The following is a 27,354-nucleotide window of genomic DNA, read 5'->3' on the forward strand; positions in this document are numbered from 1 at the left end:
AGAAACAGATGAGATAGCCCTGACAATTACACTCAGGGCCTCACCAATGCTAGGCAAGTGTTCTCCCACGTGTCTCCAGCCTTCTTTTCATTTTGCATTTTGAGACAGGGTCTTCCTAAGTTGCCCAGGTTGCCCTTGAACTTGAAATCTTGTCTCAGTTTTGTTAGCTGTGATTACAGACCTGTAAAAACCACAGAGCTTAAAATATTGTCATTTAATCGCTAGAAAAACTTGATATCTGTCTGAAGTATATGAACACTCTATAAAGTTGTTAAATTTTCTCTTTATTATATGTCATCATTTATGCTATGAATCCTCTGTAGAGAATGCCAGTAACATGGGTGTTTTCAGGGTAGGAAGAAGAGGAGGGTAGTAAGCCATCCCTTCCTCCCCCTTGTTGTCCCTCCTCTTCTGGTAGCTATGCTCCTGGCTGGGAAGGGTGGTAAAGAGGTGTTGTAAGAGCTACAGAACTCCTGGCAGCCCTTAGGCTTGTTGTTTCCCTTCATGACCTTCGATCCTTTTCTAAATCCAGCAGACATCTGACTCCCTGGCATGATCGTCACATTCACGGTCAGAACAGCAGCACACAAGCTGGCACTGATGCTGGGAATTCTGAGTCACTCCTCTGGGTTCTTCCTGGTGTGGATGTGAGTCTCCGAAGAGGGAGAAAGAGCAGTCTGTCAGGTGAGCTCATCGCTGTCATCATCAGCAACTTCCCGAGAGACTGTGTGGTGTCATTGAAAAGAGCATCTGCCAGGCTCCCTGATAAAATAACCCCTGTCTCATTATATGACCCTGAGAAGGTTAGTGAAGTCCATAGAGCCTCAAGGTAAAAGTGAAAGTGTAAAAGTTATACCCAAGGTAGCATTAAAAGATACATGTCTAATGTATGGGCAAAATTATGCAGTGGTTAGCTTGGAGATGCAAGGTGCCCACAGCATCATGAGTTAAATGCCTTATCCCAGAACTGGTTACAAGCTAAAACTATACTAAGCAAAACAGGGACTCCACCTGCTCCTGCCTCTGGAGTGCTGGGATCAAAGTAGACATATTCCATGCTAGGGTTCTTTCAGTTCATTGGGGGGTGTGGTGTGTGGAAACTTGAGGAGGTGGGATTTAGTTGGAGGGAAGTAATCACTCGTGGCTTCCTGTGGAAGACTGAATCTTCCCCTCTCCCTTCCTTTTCTCTGAGTCCTGTTTTCCATGAGATGAGACCCTGCTCATGTCCCACTGCTGTCATGCCCAAGTCTGTAAGACCAAGAATCTGAAGAGACACACCCGAAATCTTGAGCTCCAGCAGGTCCTCTCTAAGTTTGTGTTGGTCAGCCTGTTATACATTCTGTATATGCAGATCAAGGCAAAGCAGAAAGATTTCATAACACCATATGGATCATATAAGGCATTTTAGATGCTTTTAAACACTTATAGCTTCTATAGTTGTAGGAATATTGATTATGGCTACAATATAATAGGAGAAGGAATGACTCATGAAATAGAGGACTATTCATTTGGACAGTGTGAACATAGGGTATGTAAGACACATAGAGTGTCCCCGGAGCGTCTGCTATCTAGAAGGAAAGATTGTCCATAAGCCAACTTGGATGTAAAATGTATACATAAAAGCAGTGCCATGGCCATTCAGAGCAGACTGAACCCAGGGAAGGCTTACTAGAAGGAAGGCAAGGCGTGCCACTTCCAGCTTGTGTTGAGTCCCCATTGTGAGACTACTCCAGACATTTGCATATTGAACAGGAATCTGCAGAGAGAAAAGGCTGAGTCGAAGCAGAGAGGCAGGAACCTGTAGATGAGGCATGGATGGAAGCAAATACCTCAAGTTGAAGCCACATCCTAACAGAGGTGGAGTCACTTTTAGGATGTTCCTAATAATAACACCATGGGCATTCTCATGGAAAATGTATAATGCTTACTTATTTTTCTATTGCAGACACTTCATGAACTTTATTCCATGGAAGTCTTTAAGATGAGTAATATTCTTTTGAGAATTTTTTCTCTGTTCAAAGACTCATACATGGATCCTTTCTGAAAAAAAATGAGATTAGACTTTTATTTATTTATCTAAAAAAGACCACAGAATCCTTCATTTTCTCTTTTTTTCTCTCCCTCCTCTTTCTTCATTTATTATTTTCAATGATAAAAATTTAAACTTTGTAACTAGGTCATTTGAAACTGGAAGCTTTAAGAAAAGAAATGAATGTAATAAAACACAGTGACCTATGTTACTGTATCAGACTTACCTATGAGTACCAATTTGGGCAATTGATAACTAAGGGAGATCATAGGGAAATGTATCCCTAATCCCCCAAGCCACTAGCACTCAAAACATTAGTTTCTGTCATCTCTCTCTCTCTTTCTCTCTCTCTCTCTCTCTCTCTCTCTCTCTCTCTCTCTCTGTTTTGTGTGTATGTGTATATGTATGTCTCACACTAATTATCTCAACACAGGACTCACTTGCAGGGTTGGTTATATATGTATTAAAGGACTGAAAGAGTACAGGGACACTCACACAGAGAGAGGCATGGAATGAAACAGTCTCAGACACAGCACGAGGGAAGAGGGTGTGTGGACCTAGCCACTGTGAAGCTGTGAAGCTGTAATAAAGGCACTGGGGAGAAGCAGCTGCCTGGAAACACTGCTTCCTTAGGAGGGCATAGCCCTCTGGAGCAGGAATCCAGACTTAAATGATGCTAGTGCTCTGAGTACCACCGTGCTGGCAGAGATGGAAGGAGTGGCACCCAGAACCAGCTGTTAGAAACAAGCAGAACTTTTGGAGTAGAGATGGGCAGCTGGGTGATACATCCTTGGATAGTAGGCAAACGATAGGGGAACTGGCCTGTTCTGTGCCCTTTCTGACTCTTCCAGTCTCTCTGTAGTATTCCTCATTGGAAGATCCTAGCCAAAGTGCTTATGGTAATGGCAGTGTCTGCAAATTTAGCCTCAGTATCCAGGCCCACTCTAGAGGGATGAATGGATCCAGACATCATAACTGGTTAGCACCATATGTACACAATTCACCAGAACTTACCATCAGGGCAGAGTTTCAAATGCACATCCCAAGTTCTCATTTAGAGGCTTTAGAGTAGGGTCCCAAGATCTTCCTAATTGAAAAGTAGCGTCAAATAATCTAGTGTAGAATGTCTACAAGTACACTTTCAGAAAGGCTGGTTCTCTATGCCTCTCTCTGCCTCTGTCTCTGTCTTTACCTTTGTCTCTGTCTGTCTGTCTCTCTGTCTGTCTCTGTCCATCTCTCTCCCCCCTCTCTCTGTGTATATGTATGCACATGTGCATATACATGTGATCAGATGCATGTTTGTGCATGTACCTGTGAACCTCGAGGCCAGAGGCTAACACTGGTTATCTCCCTCATTTTCTCTCCATTTTATTTTCTGAGGTTCTGAGGTAGGTTCTGTCCCTGATATTGAAGCCCACAGATCTCAACAGTTTATCTATCCACCTTGCCCTTCTTTGTCTTTTGTAGGCAGACTATGTATTTTAGTTAGGGTTTTACTGCTGTGAACAGACACCATGACCAAGATATAGCTGACTCTTGTGAGACTATGCCAGGGCCTAGCAAACACAGAAGTGGATGCTCACAGTTAGCTATTGGATGGATCACAGGGCCCCCAATGGAGGAGCTAGAGAAAGTACCCAAGGAGATAAAGGGGTCTGCAACCCTATAGGTGGAACAACAATATGAACTAACCAGTATCCCCCGGAGCTCATGTCTCTAGCTGCATATGTATCAGAAGATGACCTAGTCGGCCATCAGTGGAAAGAGAGGCCCATTGGTCGTGCAAACTTTATATGCCTCAGTATAGGGGAATGCCAGGGCCAAGAAGTGGGAGTGGATGGGTAGGGGAGTGGGGGGGAGGGTATGGGGGACTTTTGGGATGGTACTGGAAATGTGGGTGAGGAAAATACCTAATTAAAATAAATAAAAAAAAAGAAAAATCCAACTGAATGATGGTGTTAATGAGAAATATATTGAGTCAAATAAAAAAAAAAAGATTTATTTATTTGTTTTATGTGAATACATTGTCTCTCTCTTCAGACACACCAGAAGAGGGCATCAGATTCCATTATAGATGGTTATGAGCCACCATGTGGTTACTGGGAATTTAACTTAGGACCTCTGGAAGAACAGCCAGTGCTCTTAACCGTTGAGACATCTCTCTAGCCCCTCAAGGCAAGTCTTATAAAGGACAACATTTAATTGGGGCTGGTTTACAGGTTCAGAGGTTGAGTCCACTATCACCAAGATGGGAGCATGGCAGCATCCAGGCAGGCATGGAACAGAGCTGGGAGTTCCAAATCTTCATCTGAAAGCTGCTAGTGAAGTTCCAGGCAGCTAGGATGAGGATCTTAAAGCCCATGCCACAATGACTCACCTACTCCAATAAGGACACACCTCCAAATAGTGCCACTCCCTGGGCTAAGCATATTTAAACTATTTTATTCCACTCCTTGGCCCCTATAGGCTTGTTCAAACAAATGAGTCTATGGGGGCTATATCTAGCCATAGCATAATAAAAAAGTACATTTAGTCCAAGTTCCAAAGTCCTCATAGTCTATAGCAGCCTCATCAATGTTAAAATTCCAAAGTTCAAAGTATCTTCTGAGGTCCATCCAATCACTTAACTGTAATCCCAAACCAAGACAGGAAACCAGCTGGGCAGACTCCAAACACTGCATCTTCATGTCTGATGTCAAAGCAGTTTTCAGATCTCCAACTCCTTTTTTATCTTTGTTGACTGCAATAAAGTTCTTTTACTAGGCTGGTTCTACTCTGTTAGTAGCTTTCCTCAGGAGATATCCCATGGCTCTGGCATCTTGAAAATTGTGGGGTCTCCAAGGCAGCTTCAATGTTACAGCTTTTTGTGTCAATGTCTGGGATCCACACTTGCTCTTCTTGGCTCCTCCAAAGGGCTGGCATCACTTCTCCAACTCTGCCCCCTGTAGCACTCAAGTTGCTCGGGTTGATCCATTCCACTGGTGCTGGTGTTTTTGGTGATCATCCCATGGAACTGTTGTACCAGGGAAATGTTAGTGATCCCCAAGAATACAACACACAAGAGCCAATCTGATGCAACTCACAGCAGCAGGGTCTTTATTCTATTCAAGCTAGTTCGTCCCGTCGCCCCCCCCCCCCCTTATCATGCAGGATGGTTTTGGTGGTGGCGGAGCACCGCATGTCTATAGGGGCAAGACTTTATAGTAAGCAGCAAGCAGGGAATACGTGTGCAAGCATCTAATTGGAAAGCTGCTGTGGCCTTTAACATAATTGGCTGATGCTGGGAGTCATATCATAAACTTAACTTCTGCTCTCTTCTGCATTGGTGGTTATTAGGCAGGGGGTGGGCTTGTAACCTGAGGGTGCAGGTTTGTTGGAGGAATATCCAGGAGACACTGGTCTTGTTGGGGGTGTAACCTGGAGACTCTGCTCTTGTTGGGGATTAGCCTAGAAACTGGAGTTAGGCTCAGGTTTTGTTGGGGGGGGGGAGGGGGCAACTAATGTTAGATACCAGCAGGTTAGTCTACCTGAGTTCAAACTCTGGTCAGGTTCTCTAAAATGGAGTCTGAATTTAAAAGCTTTGGCATCTCAGTACTGCCATCTCCAATACACTGGGATCTTCTGCTGCAACTAGGCATCCCCAATAACCTCTTATAGGCTTTCTTCATGGTGCCAAGCCTCAAATACTTTGCATGACCCCTTCAGTCCTGGGAAGTCAACTGCAATTGAAGCTGTACCTGTACCAATGGCTTTCCATGGCCTGTCACAGTGCCAAGCCTCAGTTGTTCGTCATGACCCCTTTATGCCTTCAAAACCAGTACCACCTGGGTGACTTTTAATCACCCCTAACTTCTTAGCTCCAGCTAACAAGCATTATCCATTGTCCCCTGTAGTCCCTTTGTACTGGCTAGTTTTGTGTCAACTTGACACAGCTGGAGTCATCACAGAGAAAGGAGCTTCAGTTGGGGAGATGCCTCCATGAAATCCAGCTGTAAGGCATTTTCTCAATTAGTGATCAAGGGGGAAAGGCCCCTTGTGAGTGGGGCCATCTCTGGGCTGATAGTCTTGGGTTCTATAAGAGAGCAGGCTGAGCAAGCCAGTAAAAACATGCCTCCATGGCCTCTACATCAGCTCTTGCTTCCTTCCCTGCTTGAGTTCCAGTCCCGACTTCCTTGGTGATGAACAGCAGTATGGAAGTGTAAGCTGAATAAACCCTTTCCTCCCCAACTGTTTCTTGGTCATGACATTTGTGCAGGAATAGAAACCCTAAGACACCCTTCTATTTATCACTCTAAAGCCAGAGCCACATGGCTGAAGCAGCTGAGTTCTGCTGCTTGCAGAAGATGGAACATGGCCACCTTGTTCTATTACATTATCACTAATTTCCTCTTTTCCAACTCTTTCACTGCCTAAGTTTGGCTGCCCTGGATCTTGATCTAGATATTGACTTTGAACTCAAAGATCTGTATGCTCGTCTCCTGGGATTAAATATGTGTACCATCATGCCTGGATTTAAGCTTTGCTTCACCTAGAACTTGCTGTGTCTCAGGCTGGCCTTGAACTCAGAGATCCGCTTGGCTTTATCTCCTGGAATTAAAGGTATGTACCACCATGCCTGGATTTAAATTTAGCTGGATAGGATCTTGCCCCAAGGAAACCACTTCTCCTGGTACCCCTTTAATACTCAAATCATATATTTTAGATTTTTCTGTTTCTTTCTAAACCTGCTATGCTTATTTAAAATGCTCTTCATGAGACTTAGCCAGAGAACAAGGTCTATGATGGCCGTTTCTGAGACTTCCTTTGTCAATGCAATTAATCTGAGTCTCTTTACCTTAGTCTCAGGAAGACTATTCAGACAAGGGCAAAAAGCAGCCATGTTCTTCACCAAAATACTACAAAAACAACTTCTAAATCACATACTGAAATTCTTCTCCACTGAAACCACTTGGGCCAGGTCTTCACAATTCAAATCACTCTCAGTAACTCTCAGTCTTCTATGTTCCTACTTAGATGGCCCATTAAGTCCCATTTAAAGCATTCCACTGTTTTCTAAATCCAAAGTCCCCAAATCTACATTCCTGCAAACAAAAGCATGGTCAGGCCTATCACAGCAATACCCCAGTCCCTGGTACCAGCTTCAGTCTTAGGGTTTTGCTGCTATGAACAGACACAATGACCAAGGAAAGTCTTATAAATGACATTTAATTGGGACTGGTTTATAGGTTCAGAAGTTGAGTCTCCTATCATGAAGATGGGAACATGGAAACATATAGGCAGGCATGGTGCAGGCAGAGCTAAGAGTTCTACATCTTCATCTGAAGGCTGATAGTGGAAGACCGAGTTCCAGGCAGCTAGGATGAGTGTCTTAAAGCCCAAGCCCACAGTGGCACACCTACTCCAATAGGGTCACACCTCCAAATAGTGCCACTTCCTGGGCCAAGCATTTTCAAACCATGACACTATGTGAGCTTGACTTTTACATGGGTGTTAAGTCTATGAACTGGGTCTTAACATTGCTGTCTTTCTAGGTCTAATCTGGTGTCTTTAAGCTGAGTCCCTTGAATCAAGTTACAACAAGAGTTTATGAAGAACTCAATAGTAGCTCAAACAATTCCCTAACAATTCACTTCAAAAATTTCCATTAAAAATACTTGAAATGTGAGCCCCAATACCCAGGAAACAGAGGCAAGAAGCTTGCCACAGATTTGAGGGCAGCCTGATCTACTTAGACAGTTAGGGCTACATATCAATACGGTTAAAAACACAGAACTTGAGAAATGTCCCCACAGAATCTTCAAAGCAGCAGTTGAACATTTTGACCCTCTTAGTATCCAGTGTCTCTTATTTTCCCATCCATATGCACTCACACAGTGATTTTGTACCAGGAAAGTATTTATAAATTGACAAGAACTCATGTAATTTCTTTTATCACAGCAAGATAAAGGAACTAATGCCTCGATTTCTATTTGTCTTGGTTGTTGGGAAGCTCAGAATTCTTTACTAGAATCTCATCCAAGCACCCCCCCCCCTTTTTTTTTTTCCTGAAAGGTTTCTCTGTGCAGCCCTGGCTGACCTGAAACTCAATCTGTAGACCAGGCTGGCCTTGAATGCAGAGATCTGCCTGCCTCTGCCTCCTGAGTTCTGGGATTAAAGGCGTGCGCCACCATCAAAGCCTTCCCTTTGAACCATTTTATTTTTATATATTTAAATTAATGATGTAAATATATATATTAAATTACTGTCATGTGTTTAAAGGTATCTTTGGATATAGGACCTTGAAGCTTATCACTGATTAACTCAAAGTATTTAAAAAAGCCAAAGTTCCTTTTCTGTAGGGGAGGCACCTACTTCAACAGCTATGGGAAGTGCGTGTTCTTACCAGTGAATGAATTACTATTTCACAAAGCTGGCCATAATAAGCCCTGAGGCTTCTGCATATGTTATAATCCATGCAGCAAGTCCACTTGAGAATTTCTATCTTAAAAAAAAATCTATTTAATTTGACTCACTCTGTCTCTCTTTCTGCATATGCAAATTGGGTGCTCAAAGGTCATGCTGTGCATGTAGAGATCAGAGGACAAACTTGTAGAGTTAATTCTCTTGATGATGTGGGGCTTTGGGGTTGAACACCGGTAGGGGTTGAACACCAGCCTTGGTGACATGTGCCCTTGCTCAGGGAGATATCTTGTTGGTCACACTTTTTTTTTAAACACACACTTTATTTCTACAGCTTTAAAAATTGTGTCTAGGAAATGTGGGATTCATGAGAAGACATTATTTTTCTAAGAGTGAATGATCACAGAAAATTCTGTAATAACCTGCTCTAAATAAATACACTGTCTTTAATTGTGCTTATCACAGAGACATTGAATTATTTTTCTGTCTTTGTGGAATTTAAATTGTAAGCATACATTGTGTACAATATTCAAGAATGCACTTAAACATCAAAAAAAAAAAAAAAAGCCACCCAGAACTGAACTGGCTGGTTTTGTATCAACTTGACACAGCTGGAGTTATTACAGGTAAAGGAACTTCAGGTGAGGAAATGCCTCCGTGGGATCCAGCATAAGGCATTTTCTCAATTAGTGATCAAGGTGGGAGGGCCCTTTGTAGGTAGTACCATCTCTGGGCTGGTAGTCTTGGGCTCTATAAGAGAGCAGACTGAGCAAGCCAGGGGAGGCAAGCCAGTAAAGAACATCCCTCCATGGCCTCTGCATCAGCTCCTGCTTCCTGGCCTGCTTGAGTTCCAGTCCTAACTTCGTTAAGTGATGAACAGCAATGTGGAAGTGTAAGTTGAATAAACCCTTCCCTCACCAATTTGCTTCTTGGTCATGATGTTAGTGCAGAAATAGAAGCCCTGACCAAGACACGGGACACTTATTTTATAATTTTTTTTTGATGATCCTTGAAAGTGGTTCTCTTTAACAAAGAAAACCATCTAATTACTTCTGCATTTAAATGGTCTCCCATGGTGATGGTGATGGACCCACTGAACAGGACCTCTCATTCTGCAGACCGTATTATGGTTTTTGTCAGCAGAACAAACAACAGGAGATAGATGAGCCAATATAGACTGAGTGCTTTTAACTGACACAAATAGTGTAATTTAGGGCAACGTGCAACTTCCAGAGTCACTGTCCACCTCAGAGAGAAAGTACTTCCTACTTTGTACTTCCTACTTCCTATTTCTTTCTATTCATTCTGCTTCCTCCTTGTCACGGAAGCAGTCTTGCTGAGTGTGGTGGTTGGCCTGTATTGTCAATGTGATTGGATGGAGAAGAACCCAGAGGATTAGTAAAGGACACGTGAACCTTTCATTAAATAAAATGACATTTTTTTTCCTAATTTAAGTCACAAATGAAAATATCACATAGCTAGTTATAGAAACCACTTGAACACTGCTCAGTTCCATTAGGATGTCCATCTTGGCACAATGGAAGTTCCATTAGTGTTTGACACCTCCACTACCAACCAATTACACTTTAAAAAAGATTGAGTTTTATTTTTTTGAATTATATATGCGATCCTGTGTGTGAGTGTCTGTGCATGTCTGAGTGAAGGTACTGAAGACAGTACTGCATTCCCTGGAGATGGAGCTACAGATGGTTGTGAATCAGGCAGCGTGAGTGTTGACAACTGAACTCTGGTTCTCTGCAAGAGAGCAAGTAGTCGGGCTCTTCACTATTCAGTAATCTACCCAGACCTTCAACTGCATTTGTTTATTTGTGATAAAGAGAAAGACTTGGGTGGAATTTAAACTAGAAGGAAAAAACCCATACTTTTGATGCAAGCTAGAGTCATGTGAGGAGGAGGAATCTCAATTGAGAGGAAATCCCGTCAGATCAGCCTCTAGGCAAGCCATTTTTTTCTCGATGGATTATTGATGTGCAAAAGCGTGGTGCATTGTGGGTGGTGCTATCCCGGGCTAAGTGGTCCTGTGTTTCATAAGAAAGCATGTGTAACTGAAACAGGAGCCACATTGTACTAACGAGATGTACTTGCTGGTTTTGTGTGTCAACTTGACACAGGCTGGAGTTATTACAGAGAAAAGAGCTTCAGTTGAAGAAATGCCTCCATGAGATCCGACTGTAAGACATTTTCTTAATTATTGATCAAGGTGGAGAGGGGAAGAGCCCATTGTGGGTGGTGCCATCCCTGGGCTGGTAGTCTTGGTTTTATAAAAAAGCAGGCTGAGCAAGCCAGGGGAAGCAAGTCAGTAACATCCCTCCATGGCCTCTGCATCAGCTCCTGCTTCCTGACCTGCTTGAGTTCCAGTCCTGACTTCCTTGGTGATGAACAACAACATGGAAGTATAACCTGAATAAACCCTTTCCTCCCCAACTTGCTTCTTGGCCATGATGTCTGAGCAGGAATAGAAACCCTAAGACAGAGAGCAAATTGGTTTCCAAAGCCTGATGCATTCTGCAAACCATGGTATTTTTCAACCTAACCTGAACTGGTGACTCCATGATGAATGCCTACCCGTTTGCCTTGTTAAACTCTGACTGCCCCTTTGCTTTACGGAAATGTTTTGCAGAGATGTTGATGACTCTCTTGCCACATGATGCATTCTTCCTCTATGCTACAGGCAGCCTTGAGCCCTGAGCCCCCTCCTCCTCTAGCCAGGTGCTAACAGCCAACTATCTTTTTTTTTTTTTTTTTTTCATAGCAGCCTAATTTATTTATTTATTTTTTTCCATTTTTTATTAGGTATTTAGCTCATTTACATTTCCAATGCTATACCAAAAGTCCCCCTTACCCACCCACCCCCACTCCCCTACCCACCCACTCCCCCCCTTTGGCCCTGGCGTTCCCCTGTACCGGGGCACACAAAGTCTGCGTGTCCAATGGGCCTCTCTTTCCAGTGATGGCCGACTAGGCCATCTTTTGATACATATGCAGCTAGAGTCAAGAGCTCAGGGGTACTGGTTAGTTCATAATGTTGTTCCACCTATAGGGTTGAAGATCCCTTTAGCTCCTTGGGTACTTTCTCTAGCTCCTCCATTGGGAGCCCTGTGATCCATCCATTAGCTGACTGTGAGCATCCACTTCTGTGTTTGCTAGGCCCCGGCATAGTCTCACAAGAGACAGCTACATCTGGGTCCTTTCGATAAAATCTTGCTAGTATATGCAATGGTGTCAGCGTTTGGATGCTGATTATGGGGTGGATCCCTGGATATGGCAGTCTCTACATGGTCCATCCTTTCATCTCAGCTCCAAACTTTGTTTCTGTAACTCCTTCCATGGGTGTTTTGTTCCCACTTCTAAGGAGGGGCATAGTGTCCACACTTCAGTCTTCATTTTTCTTGAGTTTCATGTGTTTAGGAAATTGTATCTTATATCGTGGGTATCCTAGGTTTTGGGCTAGTATCCACTTATCAGTGAGTACATATTGTGTGAGTTCCTTTGTGATTGTGTTACCTCACTCAGGATGATGCTCTCCAGGTCCATCCATTTGGCTAGGAATTTCATAAATTCATTCTTTTTAATAGCTGAGTAGTACTCCATTGTGTAGATGTACCACATTTTCTGTATCCATTCCTCTGTTGAGGGGCATCTGGGTTCTTTCCAGTTTCTGGCTATTATAAATAAGGCTGCTATGAACATAGTGGAGCATGTGTCCTTCTTACCAGTTGGGGCTTCTTCTGGATATATGCCCAGGAGAGGTATTGCTGGAACAGCCAACTATCTTGACAGCTGTTCCCTATCAACCTTAACCATTCCCTATAAAAGAGACCTCGAAAGCCAGTGAGCGGCTGCTCTCTGAAACCCCAATGGGGAGAGGCTGGCCAATTCTAAATACAGCTTCCTTTAATCAGTCCTGGAATTGTTCCCCCCTCCCTCTCCCCTCAGGTCAAGCAGATAGAGCAAGCCTAACAGGGTTTATGGTTGAGGTCTCTGCTTCATTTCCTGCCTCCAGATTCTTGTTTTGAGCTCCTGTTCTAATGTCCCTCAGTGATGGATTGTTATGGAAGACGAAATTAACCCTTTCCTGCCCAAGCTGCTTTTTTTGGTCATGATGTTTTATCACAGCAAACCTAAGATATACCTATACATACATTACGGTCTAAGACCTGCATATGAGGGAGTGCAAGTGCACTGAGTGTGTGCCTGGAAGGGGAGTTCCCGAGTTAGTTAGATTATGACCCAGTCAGTGCTTTAACCCAGCGATAGAGAGGTCTATTGGGAGGTGGGGGGATTGTGCCCTCCCTGGTCACATGGTGGTCCTGGGTTGTATGAGAGAGCATACAATACAAAACAAAGGACAACAGGATATATAAAACAAAAGTATTCTTCCTGCTCTTGGGAGACAGACAGACAGACAGACAGAGACATCCACACTCAAATAAAACATAGAAAAGAAAGTGAGTTCAACTGCAATTGTTAATAAACTCCTGAAGCCTAGAGAAGTGCATCGAATGTGCTTACTCTGCAGTACGTACATGTCAAGAATTAGAGACCCACTCTCTCCCTCACCCACCTCGTTCTGCTGTTACAGGTTCAGCTAAATGTATCTTCTTTGCTTCCATCCTATGCTACCCCTTTCTTCTATGTACTGCTTAATAGTAACTATCCATCCATCATTTGTGCTTTGAGGGTATTATGTACTTCTTGTTTACATTTGTTTTGATGTAACTAGCTACTTTGGTAAATCCTGCACAATGGGATTTAACCTCTTCCTGAGAACACAGGAGCTTGTGAAATAATTACATTAGGGGTAAAGTTGAATGAAATGAATGCATGGACTGGATTCCCTATGTCTCTGTCTCTCTGTCTCTGTCTGTCTGTCTGACTCTGTGTGTCTGTGTTTATTTATTTGTTTTGAGAAAGGGTCTCACTATATAGCCCTGGGTGGCCTGGAACTTGGTTTGTAGACCTAGGTGGCCTTGAACTCAGAGATCTGCTTGCCTCTGCCTCCAGAGGGCTGAGATTAAAGGTGTGTGCTGCTGCTTCTGGCTGGGGACCTGATAAAGTGCGGTTGTGAGTTGTTACAGAGCCACAACCATTGCTTTTCTTTGTCTTGGATGTTGACCTGAGCTCAAGTATGCTTTCCCTGGCATTTTGGCTTCCTTCTTTCTCAAGCTCATCTCATTGCCATGTGGCTGCTTGTCTGCCAAGCAGCTGAACATGCCAGCTTAACTCCAATGGCTTAGCTGTTAAAACTTCATTTTCTCCTCCAGACATACCCGGGGATCTTCTGTAAGCCCTAATAAATAGTTTTCAAACCTAAAACAATAATAGCAAAAACAATGCTGACTCATTTTATGTTAGAATATGGCAATCCAGGCATAGTTTCTATATAGCATTTAGTTTCACTTTTCTTGCTAGAATTTTAAAACTGACAATTCGGTTGATGAGATGGCTTTACCAGGTAAGTTATCATGGCCTAAAGTCAGTCCCCAGAACCCACAGTGGAAGGAAAGAACTGACTCCTAAAAGTTGTCCTCTGACTTCCATGTGTGCATCCACCTCATGTGTGTGATGGTGTGTATGTGTGTTAGTGTGTTTATGTGCATGTGTGTATTCTTTCCTATGAAATAGGATCCAATTAAATGGTTGCTCTGTATCAGGTACAAGGCAGCCATTCAGAAGGAATAGTAACCTTGTCCCAAATCATATTGGCAAGGCTGTAATGAGCCTAGGACGCAGGCCTTCAGGTACTGTTTTCAGATATGCAATTTCAGCTTCCGTGTTTCACTATGTTTCTTAGTTAATAGAAATATTAATTGATAATCCTCCCCAAACCTGAGCCCAACAGGTCTGAACATTTACAGATAAAAATCATGTAACTCAAATAGGAAAACACTCCCAGATGTATTATAAAAAAAAAAAAAGGAAAACTGAATATTGGAAGAGGAGGAGGAGGAACCAAAAACAAGAAGAAAAAGAGGAGGAGGAAGAGGGGGAGGAGGAGACAAACAAAAGAAGGCAAAAAATAGTTGCTTCAATACCAAAACATAAGGATGGAAGAGAAAGAACTGGTGGATAATTTTTTCTGACAGGTACAAAAGGAACTTGTAGATTTATCTGTTGCTTTAAAACCTGTTGGACTCAGAGGTGGAGACTCTGAAACAAATTTCTGGTGGATTCGAATTAATTCATCCTACAAGCTTATAGAAAAAAGGAAGAGTTCTAATCTGTTGAATGTTTACTTCTAGTCCGTTTGTCGTGGGGGTTGTGATCACACAGGTCTTGAGTTTGAGCTAGTTCTTCCTTGTTGATGTATTGACGGCTGAGTTTTCAGGAGTGAAAAATCCCCTTAAAGTGTGTGTCCTGATTTTCTCATTTATTTTCGAGTTAAGTATAGCAGTTAGAAATTAACTATAGTCTCGGCATTGATCAAGGACTCTCAGACCTGCAATTACTTAATGGCAAACTTGGATTGTAGTAAATTGACCCATATTTCACTTCCATGGCCTACATTTTTAGTTCAGCTGAATCCTATACTGGAGTGTAGTTATGCCACACAGCAGGAAGCAAGTGTGTGCCAAGTATGCAGGACAAAGCTGGCCCATGCAGACTCTCCACCCTGTTAATGGAAAGACAGTTCTGGTAAGTCAATAAGTTACAGCTCTCAGCTAGTGAGAAAGAACATAGTGGAGTCCCATAGCCTTACATTGTGAAATCCAAACAACTAGGAGAAGAGGAAGTATTTTTAAAATTCAAAATCTGACCTGACCTTGCTCAACACGAGAACTCAGCAGACAGCAGAAGCTGTACTGAACTGACAGGTGACTTTTACATGTTGTCAATGTTTGTGTATTTTCCTCTTGTGGTGTTTACAGAACCACTGACATGTTTGATAACGAGAGTTATCAGGGTTTTAAAGAAAGGGTTTTTCCCTGTAGTCCTGGCTGTCCTGGAACTGGGCTTTTGACCTTCCTCTGCCTGGAGAGTACTGGGATTAAAGGCATGTGCCCCCAACATCTGGGTGAGTTGTCAGTTGTAGGTGACTCTTGGCAGTACACTGGTGAGAAATTATAAATTTATGGAGCACATATAATAATAAGAGTTTTGAGCTTTCTGCTCCCTACATTGCTTTTGATGTATTCCCCTTTCTAAAGCTCTTTAACATATCTATAGTTCTATCCTTGTTAATTGAAATTGACATTAGGAAGTGAACTTAATGTATTTTTACAAAATCCTCTCTCTGTCTCTGTCTCTGTCTCTCTCTCCCTCCTTCCCTCTCTCCTCCCCCCCCCACATACCCCTTTATTTTCTATTTTACATTTCTTATTACTATTCACATTTTGCACACTGAGAACACTTGGCAACACTTGATGCAGGAAGCACATGGTTACCATGGGGATTAGGAGCTGTTCCAGGTCCATCTAACCTCTTTTTCTTACTGCGGGTAATTTATTCTTACACCTTGTGCTGGATAGTTTTATGTCAACTTGACACAAGCTAGAGTCATTGGAAAGGAGGGAACCTCAATTGAGAAAATGCCTCCATAAAATCCAGCTACAGGGAACTTTCTTAGTGATTGCACCAGAAGCCAGCCAGTAAGTCACACCCTTCTATGGCCGCTGCATCAGTTCCTGGCTCCAGGTTCCTGCCCTGCTTGAGTTAAAGATCTGACTTCCCTCAGTGATGCACTATTACCTGGAAGTGTAAGCCAAATAAACCCTACCCTCCTCATATTCCCTTTGGTCATGGTGTTTCACCAGAGCAATAGTAACTCTAACTAAGACACAATGGAGTTGCTTCCTGGGACAGATTCTATGCCTTTATAGTTATTTAATGCCATTGGTCCACAAGGGAAGTGGTATCTTATTCCTGTAACTATTTATCTCAACTAATAATGCTGTACTACTAACGACCAGAATTATCTATTATACACACGTACACATACATACATACATACATACATACATACATACATACAGGGCCTGTTTTGCTCTCAAAGCCTTTCTTTGATGACTGTGTTACCAATGAGGATTAGTAGACTGAGAGGGAGTTAGATTCTTGTACCTGACAGCTTTGGTCAGTTTCTTTATCTTTCCCATTTATGGAGTACAGTGGTCGGTTCAGGGTTGATGCCAAAGGGTAAGCAGCAGTTCTGCTTCTCTCAGTTCCCCTGGCACCTTTGGCATGCATTCCCAGAGCTATCATAGAGACAAAGGAGGCTGTTGAGCTCTGGCTGTTGTTGTATAGTCTAGGGAGAAGAGCAAGAGAGGAAGTCTCACTCTTATATGCTGGACTCAGGTGACTACATCTCATCGTAAGTTTTACCATAGTCATTCTCAGTCCAGTTCAATTTAAGAACTTTGTTGCTTATGGAGGAGGGAAAGTGGGTGCTGAATGCCAAGTAGCAGTCTAAGTTTGAGTGTTACCATCCCCCTTGTCTTACAATGGGGAGACTGCGTCCTACAGGGTTAATTTGATTTGCTGGGAGCTCAGAGCCAGGATTCAAACTCAGGTCACCTCAGCTTCAGTGTTCTTAAGTTCTACTTTGAAGTGCTTCTACTTGAAAACAACTACTTCAATCTATTCTATCCTGTCTACTAAATTAGTGAAAAGAAACCCTTCCCAAGTTGCTAGGTCAACCTACGCAAACAATGGAGCTCTTTATTTCACCTGGCCTTGCTGGCAAAGGGACCGATGTGGGTATCTACTTGTGCAATGAAACCTTTAACTTTTGCTGATCTTTTTCATAGGTGGATTCACAGAATTACTGACAGGGTTATACAACTGACTGGTAGACAGATTAAAGTCTTTATTTTCAGCTTCTGCTTATTGAGGGTTGTGACAAGTTTCAACTTCACTGGGACTCGCCTTGCTGTCCTTGGGATGGTTCAGATTTTACAGCAGATACTGAAGGGACAAAAGTTGTCTTAGGGCCAGTAAGAACAAGTGGAAAACACAACCTCATTGAGAAGAAGTCACTGTAACCTTGGGATCTTTTTCTTCTAATTATATATTTAAGGCAGCTTAGGGCATTGCTTCTAAGTACTTTGCAAACTATTATTGCTGGTTGACCAATGATTCTGCACTATCACATGGGAGTGAAGGTCCAATTTGTGTAACTCATCATGTGTCAGGCCTCCTCGACTTCCCTCCTTCGGTCTCTCTCTTGTCTTCCTCTGGCCTTCCTCCATTCCATCCCTCAAGGCTTATTTATTTATTTATTTATTTATTTTTAATGTGATGTTTTAGAGAACTATATCCGGGCCTCATGACACTCTGCCACTAAGTTCTGTCCTCACTTTCTCTCTTACCCTTTAAACACAGGATCTCATTGAGTTAACCAGCTTGGTCTTAAATTCACTCTGTAGCTCAGTCAGGCTTTAATTTGGAATCCTGCTCCCTCAGCCTCCAAGTTGTTGGGATAACAGGCCTGCCTGTTCCTCCAGGCTGTTATCCTTAGTTTTAGTTTTGTCAGATCCTTGAGTCTGTAGGTTGTTAGCTATTGCATGCCTGCTTAGCTCTTTTGTTTTCTTGTAACAAAGGAAACCACATGAATAACAACTGAAGAGTGACTTGCTTGTATCACACTTAATGTTGGTATTTTGCCTACAATTTCTAACATTTTAAAAGAATTCTGAAAATGTATCAATGCCATTCGTAGCATGATTAAGATAAGTGATATTTTTTTAGTTTTTCCAACTAGTTCTTCATTTAGCCACAAGTTACACTGGGAATGCAGAGGGATTAATGACACGAACGTCTATGAGTTGGTGTTTTATTAAGAGATTTTCAGTGTTGTGATCATTGTAGAGAAAGTGCTTTAAAGTGATGAGGCACAAAGTAAAAAAGAAGGTCAGAGAGATACAGCTCTTTATAACTTTGCTCTATGTTTCTGGTCATTTGTAAACACTGAGCAAGAACGGGGCCAGGGTCTAAAAGGTAAGTCCATATGAATGAAAATGGTTAGTCTCTAAGAGCTTGTCTTCATCATCTTTCTGTTGCTATGATTAAAACACCACACCCAAAAGCAACTTGTGGAGGAAAAGGTTTATTTGGCTTACACATTCCTTTCATCACTTCAGGTAAGTCACAACAGAACCCAAGACAGGAACCTGGAGGCAGGAACTGAGGCAGAGACCATGGAAGAGTGCCTTTTACTAACTTGTTTCCCATGCCTTGCTCAGAGTGCTTTCTTATACAATCCAGGAGCATCTGCCCAGAGCGGCAGCATCTATAGTGACCTGGGTACCCATACATCAATCCTTAAGAAAATGCCTCATGGAGATGGGGAGATGGCTCAGCAGTTAAGAGCACTGACTGCTCTTCCAGGGGTCCTGAGTTCAATTCCCAGCAACCACATAGTGGCTCACAACCATCTATAATGGGATCCGATGCCCTCTTCTGGTGTGTCTGAAGACCGGTATGGTATATATAACATAAATAGTTCTTTAAAAACAAAAATAAAACAACAACAAAAGAAGATGCCTCACAGACTTGCCGATAGATCATCTTATGGAGGCATTTTTCTCAGTTGAGGTCTTAGAAAATGCTCTAACTTGGGTCAATTTGACCAAAACAAAACAACAAAAGCAAATAAAGCTCCAAACCAACATCAATAGAAAACAAAACAAAACAAGCAACTAAAAACAAACAAACAAACAAACAAACAACCCAATCAGGACAGAGCTTTCCCACAATTTGTTTTGTTATTAACTTGCATTTAAACAACTAACATATTTAATACATACATTCTACTAAAATTCTAAGAACTCAATTTAAATTTTTAAACATTTTTCATTGTGTGTGTGAGATGTGCAAGATTATACCATAGGTTTGTGTTGTGGATGGGCCTGGTACTGTTTGTATTTTGAAGCTAATTCTGCTCTCCTGGGAGGGGCAGCAGACAAGGGGGTGAGTCACATACTCAGGTGACTTCTTGTGAACCAATCCCCTAATGAATAAAGGAGCCAATCACTGGGTGACTAGGAGGGACTTCCGGGTTGGACAGGGAAGAGAGGAAGCCGGGGGAAGTTAGGTCTTTTTGAATGGGGGATAGCATTGAGGACAAGGTAGCTGCGGCTTCCAGTTTCAATGGCAGGTCCATCAGGATATGCCACCAGAGAATTTAGACTTAATAAGGCTTATAAGATTAGGATTTTAGTTGCAGTGCTCAAAGATTGAGTTACCGTTGTTTCTGAATGAAGTTTGTGTTGTGTTTTCCTTCATACGGTGGCAAAGAGTGGGTTTGCCTGAGGTGCACCACAAAGGCCATGGGGGATTTTAAGCACGGGGCTGGTGTGGCAACGACCTGCCAGTGGGAACCTAGTGACCTGGGTGGAGACATTTCAGAAGCTCCTGCCCAGAGAGTCTCCATGCAATAATAACAGGTTGGCCATTGCCCGCCAGTGCATGGTCGGCCAGGCTGCCGGGGTTCTTTTTTAATATTTCCTGCAACAGGTTTGTGTGCGGAGTGGAGAGAACACCTCCCAAGGGTTTGTTTGGCTTCTAGAGACTGAACCGAAGCCCTCAGCCTTGGAGGCAGGCACCTTTACTCACAGACTCATCTCAGTAATCCATACAGTTTCAAAATTTTTTTTTCCTCAACCTTCAGAAATAACTGCCCCTCCTGTTTCATTTAAAGAAGTTAAAGATTTTGGGTACTATAACCTTGATATCAAAGGATATATATATATATATATATATATATATATATATATATATATATATCAAAAGATTAAGACAAGTGAATATATATATTTCACACACACACACACACACACACACACACACACACATATATATATATATATACATATATATATATATATATATACTTCACACACATATATATTAAGACAAGTGAAATATATATATATATATATTTCACTTGTCTTAATCTTTTGGTGCTACGATATCTTTGGAATCAAATCTAGTGATACATTAACGTAGAGTGATTTTAATCCAACAACATGGCAGCTCTGGCAAAGGTTCACATCCAAAGAACTTATCGATCTGTATGATCTGGCAGCAATATAGACCCGGGCAAGAGGAGGCAAGCAGATCTCTGAGTTCAAGGCCAGCCTGGTATAGAACAAGTTTCAGGTAAAGAAAAGCCTAAGCATGCTGGGCGTGGTGGCGGACGCTTTTAATCCCAGCACTCGAGAGGCAGAGGCAGGCGGATTTCTGAGATCCAGGCCAGTCTGGTCTACAAAGTAAGTTCCAGGACAGCCGAGGCAACACAGAAAAACCCTGTCTCGAAAAACAAAACAAAACAAAAAAAGCCTAAGCATTTCACCACCAGATGTGGGCCTGGTGGTACAAGCTTTTAATCCCAGCACTCAGGAGAGAGAGAGAGAGAGAGAGAGAGAGAGAGAGAGAGAGAGAGAGAGCTCTGAGTTTAGTCAGTCAGTTCAGTACAGTCAGTCAGCATAGGAGAGGCAGTGTAGTGGAGTTGAATTCAGATCATTTCATCTTGTGCAGCAGAAGCAGTTGAAGCCAGAGAACAAGGAGCCAGAAGATGTAGAACGTATTGCCAGAGTTATTTTGAGGCCAAGCAGAGCAATCCAGTGAGAAGCTGAGAGAAGACAGAGTGAATCAGTCAACTTGGAGAACAGTTTGAGCCAGAACAACTGGGTTGAACCAGCCAGCCAAGAGTTCAGAAATAGCTAGAAAAGGTGCGCTTATTCAGCAGTAAGCCTCAGTAAGCCTCTGAGATGACAATTACATCAGGTGAATAAAAGTTATTTTTCTACATTAACACTTTACATGAAATATCTCATTTACCCTTGCAGCAACACTTCAGAGGGGTAAGTATTGATGCTCATCCAAATCAAAAGTGAGAAAGCTGGGTTAAAACTTCAGCAACTTACTTAGCTAGTAAGGCATAATTTGATACTTTACTGATAGTAATAGTAATAAACTTACACATTTCTTGTGAGAACCACGCGATCAGCATAGTGCTCTGCACACAATTGATATTAATGAACAATTTCTAGTAACAGTTACCCTTTTGTAAAATGTTACTTCTTGTGGGTGGCTGCATGATATGTGTGGTGGGTGCACATGCCACAGCACACATTTAGAGGTCCAGAGGACAGCTTGCTGGGGAAGGTTCTCTCTCTTACTATAAGTTCTGGAAATTGACTTCAGGTCGCCAAGTTTCTACAGCAAGTGCATTTACCCTCTAGTAAACTCTCATAGGATAGCTTTGAGAATTTTAAATCATTGCCGGGAATCTAAAAAAAGAATCATTAGAATCTACACCCATGTCAGATTTCAGATGCCAACTATATTTTAAAGTTTTTCCTGAAGCACAAATTATTATTTCATGATTTTGAATTTATCAGGGAGGCTCAAAACTAGAAAGTACTTTGATTTAAATAGATTATTTTTCTGTAGCCCATGGCAGGACTTGACTCTGTAACCGATTCCTGCCACTTCTGGGATTATAGGCCTGTCTACGTGTTATATCAGGTGGCCTAGCTATGATTTTTCTTTTACTTTTTAATGATTTTTTTCTGAGTTTGCAGAGAGGAAAGTATGTGCCTTGTGGTTTTCCTATTTGTTTACACATTTAAAATTAGTTGGAACCTAAATGTCACTTAGGATATTTTTGGCATAGTAAAAAGAAATACAAACAAAGATGGTAAACCTGTAAACAAGGCTGTGGGAAGGAGTATGGAGGTAGTCTTGTTCTGAGATTGACTCAGCCCTGCCGCTAAGGACACAGGCTCCTGTCACTTCCTGGGGATCCCAGCCTTAGTGTGGCTGCTGAATCCTCAGGCTTCACCCTCCATCGCTGCAAGATAGCAGCTGCACAGGAAGGCAATTCCATCATGCCCCACTTTTCCTGATAGTACATCCCCTAAGGCCACATGAGAACTAGCCCACTTGACGAGAGTTGCTTCACTATCCCGGTGTAAGTTATTCATTTTACTAAGAAATTGAGACTATCACAATTGGCTTACATCAATCTACACTGAAATGTTGGGGGCTGGAGAGGATCTGTCCCTCCTTTGGAGAGGGTGCTCAAGGGCAGACAGGTTTAGATGTTTGTTTTCAAAAAAGCCGTTTGAGATAAAGTTTTAACTTCGCAATTTTCCTTAGAGAAATTATACATAGAATCAATGCTTAATTAAAAAGTGATTCCCCCCCCCCCCAAGTTCATGCATGATGCGTAATTTCTGGTGGAACCCATTCACTTTATTACATGTAAGGGCATTGCTGTTAGCAGTGAGGTTAAGAGAGAAACAGGACCATGCAAGCTGTGCAAGGAATATTTCAGTATTAGCTAAGAGGGCATGCAGTTGAAACATCTTAAGCAACTGGGATATTTAATATTTATCTAAATTAAAAACTTTCCAGAACCTATTAGCTGATTTCCATAAAATTTCACTAGCTGGACAAAGCCACACTGTTATCTTTGGGTAGGAGAGAGACTGTGAAACTATGTAACAAAGCTTCAGGATGTGCAAACACGTTGTCCCCAAACATAATGGAGTCTCTTTATAGGGCGAAACGTACACCTTGTGTTACATAGTCTGCCTTTTGGAGTTAATTCTCTGCCTGGAAAAGCAACAGAAAATCAAGAGTGTTTCTCATACTGTAGTCTTTGCAGGTATGTATATGAAAATTTTAGGTAAGTTCTTCTTGATGTTGGACTTTGTACATTAAAAAAATTGCTTAGATAAAATTGACCAGACCCTGATATAGCTGTCTCTTGTCAGAGTATGCCTGGGCCTAGCAAACATAGAAGTGGATGCTCACAGTCGGCTATTGGATGGATCACATGGCCCCCAATGAAGGAGCTAGAGAAAGTACCCAAGGAGCTAAAGGGATCTGCAACCCTATAGGTGGAACAACATTATGAACTAACCAGTACCCCGGAGCTCTTGACTCTAGCTGCATATGTATCAAAAGATGGCCTAGGCGGCCATCACTGGAAAGAGAGGCCCATTGGACACGCAAACTTTATATGCCCCAGTACAGGGGAACGCCAGGGCCAAAAAAGGGGAGTGGGTGGGTAGGGGAGTGGGGGTGGGTGGCTATGGGGGACTTTTGGTATAGCATTGGAAATGTAAATGAGCTAAATACCTAATAAAAAATGGAAAAAAAAAGTTGACCAGAATTTGGGGTTGCAGATGTAAGGCTTCATTGGGGTTTGTCCTTATTGTAGGTGGCAGATCCTGTAGAGAGGAGCAGAATATAGAAACAGACAAAAATGAGCTGGGTCCCAGATGCCCAAGCACAGTTCTGATCTCTTCTAGAGCCAAACACACACCATTGCACCATAAGCTCATTTCTCTATCTGCTTCTTGAAGGAAGAAAGGATACTTATTTCTGAGGATGGTGCCTGGCCCTTAGTGGGGCCTCATTAAACTTGGAGGCTGGCCACGACCTTCAGAGAGCACAAGAGAGAAAAGACCACAATTTTAAATTGAGTTGGTTGTCCTTAAGTATTTACGAATAACTTTAGAAAGGAAAAACAAGTCAAACAGTAGGCAGAGTAACCAACAGAACTTTCTGATAGGTTCCTTAGATTCATTTGTAGTTTTGTTTTGTTTTTCCTTCTTCTCCTGGGGACAGTCCCTATGAAATCATGAAGTATTTATGCAAATTGCTTGAGTCTCCATGGCCCAGAAGCAGGCTAAAGTGCAGAAGAGGTGGATCTCAAACACAGCTTGTCAAAATACACCATGATGGAGAGCAGTTGCCCTACAAACTGCCAGGTACTCGGAGTCTGATACATCGGAGGTGGCTTTGCTGCTCGGCAGCTGCCTCTGCCCCTAACTGTTAGTATAGCCAAATAATTGCTGGTTTTATTTCTTTCAACACTTAAAAAAAATCTTCCCCAAATGAGTTTTTAACTGATGCCTTATTATATTGCTATTTATGCCCCAAATATTCTTCACTGATCCTACTGTTTTCTTCAGATGCTGACATGCCCAAGAATGGGGAGGACTTTCTGTGTAGCTGAGGGTTTTGTTCTCCTACAGGAGGTTGGCTGAAGCACTGGAGGGAAGATGAAGCTGAGTCCTGACCTCGCCATGTGGTCTGCAGCTGATTCATCTGGACCTTGGCCTGGTCACTTTACTGTCTATTGCTCCATTTCTATACCTGTAAAATAGAAGTGTAGGAGAGGATCCTCTATGACGTCTCCTAGCTCTGTAGTTTTATGACTGTAATGTATCAAATGCCCGTAGCTGTCTATCATAGCTGAAGTGGATTAGGGTTAATATTTACCCTAGAAATTAAGTTTATCACCTCATTTTTTAGAATGAAATTTAAAAGATATAAATTATACATTTACAAAAATACACAGGACTGGGCTGGCATGCATGGGTCCCTGGATTAAAGTCCCCCTTCCCACACCAACCATCTATATATGTGTGTGTTTGTATGTATACAGTAGTATAAAAATAATAAGCTGAAAAGGTACATATTAATATGAAGTACAGTTTTTATGTTTGTTTTTTTTTTTACAAACATACAACATGAATAACACAACTGGAATAATATTACATATAGAAGGCTCTTTGCTTGTCTGGTTTTTAAGTTCAAGCAGATTTTATATTATTATTATTATCATTATCATGTATGTGCATGCAGGCAGAGGTCAGAGGGCAAGTTGTAGGAGTTGGTTCATTTCCTCCAGTACTTACCTTAGACCTCGGGGCTTTCACAGCAGACATTCACTACATGGGTCACCTGTCTGTGCTTTTGAGACCTAGTCTTCCTACACAGACTAGGCTGCCTCCAATGTGTGACCTGCTTGCATCCCTGAATCCTAAGTTGTGAGGTTTGTGACACTGTGTCTGTTTCCAAGGTACTTTTGAATCAATCCTTGGTTCCACTGTGAACACTCCCCCTGCTCCTTCATTTTTAGAAGGGAGTATTTTCCTTCCCTGACAATTTTTTTTAATACTGTTAAATTAAAAACTACAAGTCATAAGCCATGGCATAAATAAACTGTTATAGCTACCAGCTCTCACAGGGTGTGGAATTGTGCTGGCCAGTCCAGAAACACTTAAAACATTTTAAAAAATGTGTGTTTGTGTGTGTGTGTGTGTCTGTCTGTCTGTCTGTCTGACTGAATGTGTGTGGTGAAAGTACAGCCACCCATGGACACCAGAGAGGGAATCAGATCCCTTGAAGCTCAAGTAATTGTGAGCTGCCTGACTGGAGTGCTCTTTAGTGTGGAGCCATTTCTCCAGTCTCTCTTTAACACTCCCTTAACATAACCACCCCCCTGTTGCTGAAATTGGCTGGCCTCAGGACTTGAACTGTTCTTGCATTTTCTTTGCATTTTGTCATCTACTGTATGTCCCAAGGCATTAGCACGTGTTACCTTAAAACCTCTGTTAATTGATTTTATTATTTTATCATATAAAGACATAAACATGCAACTATAGGTTACTGGATTATTTATCTTCCTTATTATTTACCTTGCCAGTTCATGTCAAATGTCTTCTCAGTAGTGTCTGTGGGCAGCATTTTAGACGTTCAAGAGGGAATTAACTGGAAATTCTTCTTTCTACTTCAGAACTATAGTCACCCACACACTTCTCTCTGTGACTTGTTTCTAGGAAGTTTTCTTTTACAAAAAAAAAAGCATCTTAAGGATTATATGGAGCTTTTACAGCTTCAACATTCTGATCTAATCTCTTAAAATATGATATATTTTTTAAAAAAAGCATCAAAGAAGATGATTTTCCTTTTATTTTTAAGGTGACCTAATTTGTAGTGTAAGATATATAGACTTGCTCATAGAGTAACTGTCTGTACCTTTGAACAACTGTGTGAATTGATTAAGTTCTCACAGAAGGGAGTCTAGAATTCAGTTCACTTATAAACAATGTTTCTGTGTGTCTCTCTGCTTTCCTAAAGAGCAGAGAGACCAGAGTTGCTTTGTTTCTAATCTCTTAGGAATCATGAAAAGTTCAAACAGTTTGTGTTTTGATTCTCATATTGGTAAATAATATCCTGACAGTATCACGGGAAATTTCACAGTTCAGTGTTAGTGAATGGAGGAATTATCAATCCTCTAGGCTGCATGAGTAATCTATCACTCATATGAATTATGTGGTTGCAAGAAACCAATGTGTATTCTGTTTAACCTTAAGAAAATGAGAAAAGGTATGGGATGGTAGTTTAGGGAGTGTAGATCCTTGCACATCAGAGGATCTGTGTTTGAGTCTCAGATTACAGAGTGGCATGAGAGAGCTGACTCGTGAGAGTTGTCCTATGGCCTCTACACTTGCATTGTGGTACTTGCTTGCCTGCCTGTACACACCTCACCACACAGACACACACACACACACACACACCCCACACAAAACATATCATGCACACACATTCCACACACACGAACACCATACACACATACCACACATACATGCACCATACACACATACCACATATACAAACACCACACACTATACACACAGACACCATGTACACATGGCACACACATGCACTCATACCACATGCACAAACATACCTACACACATGCATACACATACACCTGTACACACATATGCATACATACATACCACGGACCACATGCACATACACATACACCACACACATATGTACATACACACACACATACATGCACATAGCATTTTAAAAAGCGTTGAAGAATTCAGATACTTGTTGGGCAGTGTTATGAATGGCAGAAATGGGCATTCCCTCATGGAGTTCTCTGGCCCAGGTATACCAGGGTTCTGTGGTGTCTTGGCTGGGTGTCCTGCAGGAACAGTGGCAGAAGATTGTCTTTGCAGGATGCTTTTGAGTCTACTCCCGCACTTACTTCCCTTGCTCTTCTTCCTTCAAGCTAGATTCTCTTGTATTCCAAAGAAACTTCTAAAGTGGAACATAAGAACTGGTGCCTTGGGCTCTGCTTTGAAGAG

At 42.0% G+C, this 27,354-nt stretch overlaps 2 long non-coding RNA genes across 7 annotated transcripts in view; one reads left to right on the forward strand and one right to left on the reverse strand.

The window, feature by feature from the left end:
• Nucleotides 1-264: 264 nt before the first annotated feature.
• Gm29669 (predicted gene 29669) overlaps nt 265-27,354 on the reverse strand; it is a 77,267-nt gene continuing 50,177 nt past the window's right edge. Inside the window, exons 3-4 of the long non-coding RNA NR_136907.1 lie at nt 1,929-2,040; nt 265-762 (exon numbers count right to left, since the gene is read on the reverse strand). This is a non-coding gene — a long non-coding RNA (predicted gene 29669). The remainder of the gene's footprint in view (nt 763-1,928; nt 2,041-27,354) is intronic.
• On the forward strand, nt 405-25,851 carry Gm28644. 6 transcript variants are annotated; one of them, XR_373288.3, is made up of 3 exons: nt 405-684; nt 22,955-23,060; nt 24,029-25,851. It is a non-coding gene; the product is annotated as a predicted gene 28644 (long non-coding RNA). The 6 variants fall into 6 exon arrangements; XR_373286.4 differs by lacking the exon at nt 405-684 and adding an exon at nt 14,912-15,264; XR_373287.2 differs by lacking the exon at nt 405-684 and adding an exon at nt 18,825-18,863.

This window comes from Mus musculus, chromosome 1 (genome assembly GCF_000001635.26).
Source record: "Mus musculus strain C57BL/6J chromosome 1, GRCm38.p6 C57BL/6J".
NCBI lineage: Eukaryota > Metazoa > Chordata > Mammalia > Rodentia > Muridae > Mus > Mus musculus.